The sequence below is a fragment of the Genypterus blacodes genome, unplaced genomic scaffold, assembly GCF_046128005.1.
Source record: "Genypterus blacodes isolate CSIRO-AG114 ecotype Tasmania unplaced genomic scaffold, CSIRO-AGI_Gbla_v1 ptg000110l_1, whole genome shotgun sequence".
In the NCBI taxonomy this organism is placed as follows: Eukaryota; Metazoa; Chordata; class Actinopteri; order Ophidiiformes; family Ophidiidae; genus Genypterus; species Genypterus blacodes.
The window spans coordinates 684144-691821 of NW_027466914.1; positions in this window are offsets into that span (position 1 = coordinate 684144).

Sequence of the window (7678 nt, forward strand, 5' to 3'; positions counted from 1 at the left end):
ATGATGCCACTGCTTCCTAGTTTCCCAACTTTCTTCCCAGAATTCCCTTCCTTGTCCTGGCTTGATCCCACTGCACTCGTAACTCGTACACACAGAGAGAGAGAGAGCGAGAGCGACAGAGAGCGAGAGAGAGAGAGTACTTGTCACTTGACCCTTACAGTAATAAGTTCTACCTTAGTTCAAAACACAGAACTGAACTGAACTGAATGCATGACTGTGTGCACGTGTATGTGTGTGTGTGTGTGTGTGTGTGTGTGTGTGTGTGTGTGTGTGTGTAGAGGCCCAAGGGTGGGTATAACATCTCTCAGAGACCTCCTGTTTCCTTCTTAGACTCTGCCACACACACTCACAGTCAAATTGTTACATAGGAGAATAGGTTGTCAAGAATCGGCCCTTACAAGTAGTTAAACCTCCATAGACACACACACACACAGATATCCACACAGATTTTGTCTTTCCCACAGTAAAACGCTCGGCTGCACATGACCCAAACAGGACATCCTCACATCCTTCACCCTCTCATGTTCCCACTCTCCTCCTCCTCCTCCTCCTCCTCTCCCCCTCCCCCTCCTCCTCTCCCCTCCCCCTCACCAGCCACTGTAGCCCGATGTCTTCAAGTGTTTTATAATCCGCTGAATATTCGATTAGTGTGTGACCTTTTCCAAATCAAATGGCACCGGAGCTGTGGTGGGTTTTACTAATTGTTGCCGTGGTGATTCCTTCCACTCGACTATCAGCCACATGGGAAAGCGTCTCAGAGCGTCCCAGAGCGCCCCAGAGGTCCGTGCCCCCTGTGTCTCATGACTGTTTCAGCCGCGGTGGTCCGAGGGAAACATGTAAAGATATGTTTGAACACGAGAAAGGCTGAGCTACTAATGAGATCATGGCTCTCACTCACTCACTCACACACACACACACACACACACACACACACACACACACACACACACACACACACACACACACACACACACACACACACACACACACACACACACACACACACACACACACACACACACACACACACACACACACACACACACACACACACAGCTCCAGCATTTAAAGTTACTGCAGCTCTTCCAACCTCTGCTCTTGTTCCTCACCACTCTCTTTTTCTCTCCTTCTGTAATCTTCTTTCACGCTTTCACCTTTCGCATATTTTTTTAACCCCTCCCTCTCCATTCTCCTTTTCCCCAGTGATCCCTCTGCCCTCCTCGGTCCGACTCCCCCATCCCCGGCTAGCTCGCCAAACAGCTGGAGTGTTTCATTGTGCAAAAATGACCTGCCACACACAGTGTTTGTGTGTGTGTGTGTGTGTGTCCACTGTTGGACTTTATTCCATCTTTTGCAACAGCTTGCATCACTTTTCCAGTAACATCTGTGGTGGATGTGATCTGAGGACGTCTTCCAAACTTTCCCTGGCACAATTTCACATTTTCTGTTGTTGCTTTGAGGATGTTGCTTTAACATTTACTGCTCTATCATTTAGAACACATTCATCAAGTTTTATGACACTTACAGATTAGATAAATTAACATTAGGGATTAATGAGGATGACACTGTAACTCCTAGTAACCTCAAACCATCTTTTTTGGAAATTGGAGGCGTTGGTGTGAGTCTTTGTCCATTCAGGCTGTTCAAACACATTTAACAAGATGACTAAAATCACAAAGCGTCTCATTATTCTGTGAGTTCATTAGAATTAAGTCACAGAGGCACCAGGCCAGTATGCTCCTCTGGTTGGGAATTTTTTCTTAGTAATATTTGGCTTCATAATGTTAGAAACCACAGGATCACATTCACAAATGCCACACCTTAGTCCATGGATGATGTCAACTTTGTCAGTAGGAAGTTTATCAGTGTTTTATGGACGAGTATAAACTCATCTCTGCAGTATTTCTAACCGCAGAACTCGGTTAAACTTTTCCGTTGACGTGTTTTCGCCCCTGTTGTACTCTGGGTGTTGCATCCTGCTGCTCCGAGTACAAAAGCAGATTCAAAGGAGTCTTTTTCTAAAAGCAGAGTTCCCTTCGGCTCCATTTTCCTGTTTACAGCCATTCTCACACTTCTACATGCACGACCACACACACACATACACACTCACAGAAACATACCTAGTCTGAAACATAGTGTTCACATGCTTCACACACCTACACATCTATATACACATTCCTCCCATACACACACACACACTCTCTGTCTCTGTCACTGTCACACACACACATAAATCTTACCACTATACACACTTAACTCAACATACAGAGCAGCGATGATCAAACAGGAGGACATGTATCACTGCGAGCCTAAGCCCCAGCACGGTCGGTCCCACACTGTGTGACACTTCCCACAATGCACCACTTGACCAGTTGAATTATTTTTAAACAGGACATCCTGTGACATCATCAACTTGTATGAAGTTTTATTATTTACAACCAGAGCAAGAATGAAAACGCTCTCTGTGGAATGTGAGTCCGTCTGATTTATAAGTGTGTTTCACAAACACCAAAAATAATCCCCTCATGTCTCCTGGGTTCTGTCCTGGAGCTTTAGATGCTTTCTGATAAGGAAAGTCAGACTTCAGAAGGTTCATTCACTGCTTATTATGGCTCCGAACAACAAACATTTGCAATAATAAAGGTTTTTATTCTATCATACTCTTTTCCCTCCCTTCCCTCAGGTAGATATTGGTAGAATTGTATATCAAGTCTGGATCTGGATCACCTGAGCTTGCGGGCGCCAGAGAATCACATTTAGAAGCAATAACAAACTCTCAACAGATTGACTCATGTGGGTTAACTACTAACTGACTGAAAAACTGATGTATTTTGTGCATGCAGCATAAAAACTGTGCCTTTTAACATTAATTATGCTCTGTAGAGAAGAGTGTTAAAGAGGCCATAAAGTGAGCTGAAGCCACTAAAGAACAGCATCATCTTCATCATTGCCATCACATTTGTGTGGCGTCAAGCAAGGTGTGATAACAGAGAGAGTATACGACTGTAACCATCATCTCAAGTGGCTCCCAACTTATTACAGTCCAATAAAAAAAAATCATTATAGGCCTGTTACCAAGCAACTGCAGTAGTTATGAAGAAAAAAAGGTCACTATGTGTGTGTGTGTGTGTGTGTGTGTGTGTGTGTGTGTGTGTGTGTGCCGTGTAGTGCAGTGTAGTGTAGTGTAAAAGCTCCTCAAACAAATCGTATCAGGAGCAGGGTGTGTTTGACGGGGGTGTGGAAAGCCTGATGTAGGAGCATGGATGCTGGTGTTTAGAGCTCCATGGTTAGCTGAGAGGTTTGTGTCATTTCTCAGAATTTATTTCTAAAGACATTCCGCACTCATTTGACACGGTGTCATTTACTGAATACATTAGCAGCAGGAGTTAAGTACAAATTAGCTGTCTAATTACTTTAAAAGCTTTTCCTCTTCATCCTCTGGAAGTATTGAATGACAGCAGGACCTTTGGCTTTCAAATAACCCCATGAATATAAAGTTATAGCTATAAGAACTTTCTAAGTGCTTCAGAAAACAATTCACTTTTTTAGTTTCTCGTGTTAAAGGTCCTGAATGGACTCTAAGCAACAAAACAGCACTTAACTACCAACCTGAGCGTATATGTGTGTGAAGAGCAGTGTGTGTGTGTGTGTTTGTGTGTCATTGAGTTGTATTCAACATGCAGTCTACGAGGTTTTCACTCAATATCCTTATAAAGGCTTAAGTGCTAGGGTCTGCTATGTATTCAATGTTATTGTATACAAAGGGAATAGGTCGTACTGACCTGTGAGGACTTTCTCTCTCTCACACACACCCTTTCTCCCCTCTCTCTCTCTCTCCCTCACACACACACACACACACACACACACACACACACACACACACACACACACGCTGGTGGTACCCCGGGGACACTGTGGGTCTACGGGGCTTCAGGTAGGCCTGCAGCAGGGGATGTTTTCTCGGAAGTGAGACTCCTGCTGTCGCCCCCAGCCTGGGGAGAATAGAGGAACAAAGCTCCCAGGAAAGACTGACTCTATTTTTCCCACAGATCCTCCCTCCAGGGAATCTGCCTCCACATCTGCCAAGTCTCTAACCGAGCCGTCACCAGCAGGGAGGAGAGATGCAGGCGAGTTTCTGAGATGGTTCCCTCCTGTTCCGCCAGAATTTAAGAATTTAATCAATGTCGTTGTGAAAATGGAAATTCTTTGCATTCCCATAATATACAGTATGTGCAGGAGGAGGAAGAGGAGGAGAACTGAGATGATGGAGTTTCTTTAAGCTACACGAAGAAGAACACAAGTCACACACACACACACACACACACATTTGACAGACTGAGCGGAAACTATTTTGTCGCATTACTCAAAATATATATAAATGAAATCAGTCCTGTGAAGAAACAACTTGTTTATTCTGAAATGCTTTTATTGGAGTATTTATGGGTGCACTAGCTAAATGCATCTCTCTGAGGGTTTATAATAAATGTAATGGAGTTAGCATGATCTTTCAGTAAACAGGATATTCCCATGCTCATCTGGTTGGTGAACCATTTATAACTTTGAAAGTATATAATATCAAATTGGTATAAGTTTACTTCAGGTGGTGTCTCGACGCCCCCATGGGAACAGCGGGGGGGGGGGGTTAAGGTGTCTGGAGGAGGCTCAGAGTAGCCACGCCCCTTCACATCTCAAAGGATGGGATGTATCCAAATAGAGGTAGAATCAGAAGGTGCATGGAGGAATTCCAAATCCCATCTGACTTGGGAATGCTTCTCCTCACCTGAAGGAGAGACGGAGGGTGTGGCCACTCTGCTTAGCTGCTGTAACTGTATGTAACTTCATATTACAGGCAGCAAGGACACAGTGTGGTGTGTGTTTATGCTGTTTAGGGATCCTAAAGAGGGAAGACGAGTGACGTGACAGTGGAGCACAAACACTATTAGCTGTCCAAGTGCATTAGTTTTACTGGCAGTGAGCCCTGTTTCTCTTTTCTGCTGCTTCAATTCTGACGTGATGTTAAATGAAACCCTGTCATCATTGCAGGATTCCAGGTTGCAATATGGAAAGGGGGATTTCTGCCCTGACCTGTCTAACAGCGCATCGACACACAGGAAGGTTTGTTTGTTTTCCTATCCTAAATTTGCCTTTCACATCATGAAATAAATAAATTCCCCTCCGTCATGCTTCTGGGAGCAGGAGACAAGAGCGGAAAAACAGCCGGAGGCCAAAACATACTGCAGGATAAACAAAGCCTGTGTGTGCCAGCATGTCGGCCGGCTCTCTGCGTCGTCGTGAGCGAAGATGTGTGAGGGCGTGACGCAGATTCTGGGGACCCGAGGGTTAAAGCTACCGTCGACCTCTTGGCGGCGACACGGTTTGTTCATCTATGTTCATTTATCATATGAAACTCAACAAACACAGGCTGAATGGTAACATGGAGGTCACACTGCTGCTCTATTCAACAGAACTTCATCCTCTTACCCCCGGCCATTCCTTCGCCGTCAGCTGTCTACAAACTACAGCCAGTGCTTTGTTAAAGTCTCTCCCACCTGCTCTGTGAATCTGGTTGTACATCTACGACTCGAGCTGATTTGCAGGTCAGAGTTCAGCAAACAAAGTGAGAGGTCCCTGAACGTGATCACATACAGGAACTGGATTAAGATTAATGATGGCATAGATCTCCTTGACAACTGAAAGCAATAAAGAGCAAACAAAGCTGTATAATAATTCATAAAAGGTTCTAATCTAACTGCTCTCTTTTTTTTTACTCCTCTCCACTGTCGCACATTTCTTGGGAAGGATGTGTGTCTTTATCTAATGTTTGTGCTTAAAGTCCTGTGGAGAGTTGTTGTGTATATACACAGATAATGCTGTTTGGTTTTACCACTGGCCTGCATCCTGCCTGTCTCTGACCAAACTGGTGGAATACAATGGACCCCCATGGACTGTCCTCAGGGGTCTCAAGCTGCAGATCTGCCACTTCCCCATCATTTCATTTCCCATGAAGCTGAGCAGGAGTTTTTCTTTCTGTTTTATTTTCATGTGGCAAAGACTATAAACAGTGTCGAAGCTAAAGAAAGGGGGTTTCACCTAATTCCACTGTTTCAGGATTCGGTTTTTGCCAAGGAGGAAGTGTAATAATGAATAATATTTAAGAAGAAGCACAATCATGTTTGCTGCTCATATGATCTCATGATGTCATCACAGAGGCAGAAACTCTCCCCGTTGATTCCTTTCTTTCCTCCATATTCTCCTCAGCTTCATCAACACAGGCCCTGATGACATCGCATCTATTCTTCCACACAAGCCGCTTTCAAAGTCCAAACGCAACTTTTCCGATTTTTAGTATTGAGCCCTTTTGTCTGTCGCAGCGCCACAATTTGCTTCCTGAAAATGTTGCCTTGTGCCATTTTAAATAACATATTCCAACTCAGATCCTGCCTGACCTTTAGTTAACATCCATTTCCTCTTTATATAACAGAATCTGTCCTCGTGCTGTGGAATATCTGACCTACAGCCGATGTCATCTTGTTTCTGATTGTGACATAATGGGGGTTAATGGTTTGCTGAATAGAGTTGAGTTGAGGTGAGGTGAGGTGAGGTGATGTCTCCACCTGTCCCGATGTCTTCACCAATGGACATTTAAATGATTTCTTAATCTTTTTGCAGAATTCCTCTTTTTCTCCAACAAGCTATTACATCAAATTCATATTCCAGTTGTTTCTTTCTCTTTATAGGAGACATAGTAACACATTAACTGGCTCTGATGCCTCCCTGAAAGAGTTTTGGGCCCTTTAGTTAGGAAAGGGACTAACAGAAGTGAGTGCAAGACAGCTTTTGTTCTGCTTTGATACATTAATGCTCTGAAATAAGTGGCACATGGAGTTTGTGTAGAAATGATGAGAAAATACAACAAAGAGAGTCTAAATCCATTTCTGCAGTGGAATAAAAGCAGAAATGGAACGATCTTCCCTCTTGAGCCCCTTGAGCCTTTACTCCATGTAGTTCACACAGAGATGTAAACACTGAACCGCCTGGAAACAGATGGAACTGAGCTTGTTTTAGTTTGAAGGATTCCTCAGATGGTTGCTCCCTGCTGCTCATTTTTCCCAAAACGACGCACTGGAGCCCGACCATTACACCCCTGGGGGCAGAGCAGTGGAACAGCGTGGCTATTAGGATGGATGTCCTCTTTAATCCATCATCATTTTTAAATAGAAACTGATCATGTCCCAGTTCAGAGCATCAGGGACTAAAGCATTAGGAATCCCATCGGCCAGGGAGCTTAATCCTGTCTGGATTACTATGATACCTCAGCTACATGTGTGTGAGCATGTGATGCCACACTGGAACACCATTTGACATCCCAGCAGATCATGAAACATCCAGGTTATTTGCCATAGTTGCAGAGAAAATCCGTCAATCAGATTTGAAATAGAGGATTTTTCCAATTTACAAAGAAACGATTCACCTATAGGACATTTGTGCTCACATCCAGCCTGAAGGTCAATGGGATTACAGCTGTTGAAATGATTTAATGTCTCTGTCCTACCCCATATCTGCTTTAAGCACTAAATACATCTCAGTTATCCTGCGTCTACTCGTCCCTGAAATGAAACGACGCTGGCATTCAGGCCTTTGCTAATAGTGAGATTGGGCAAAAGTGTGATTGCTCAAA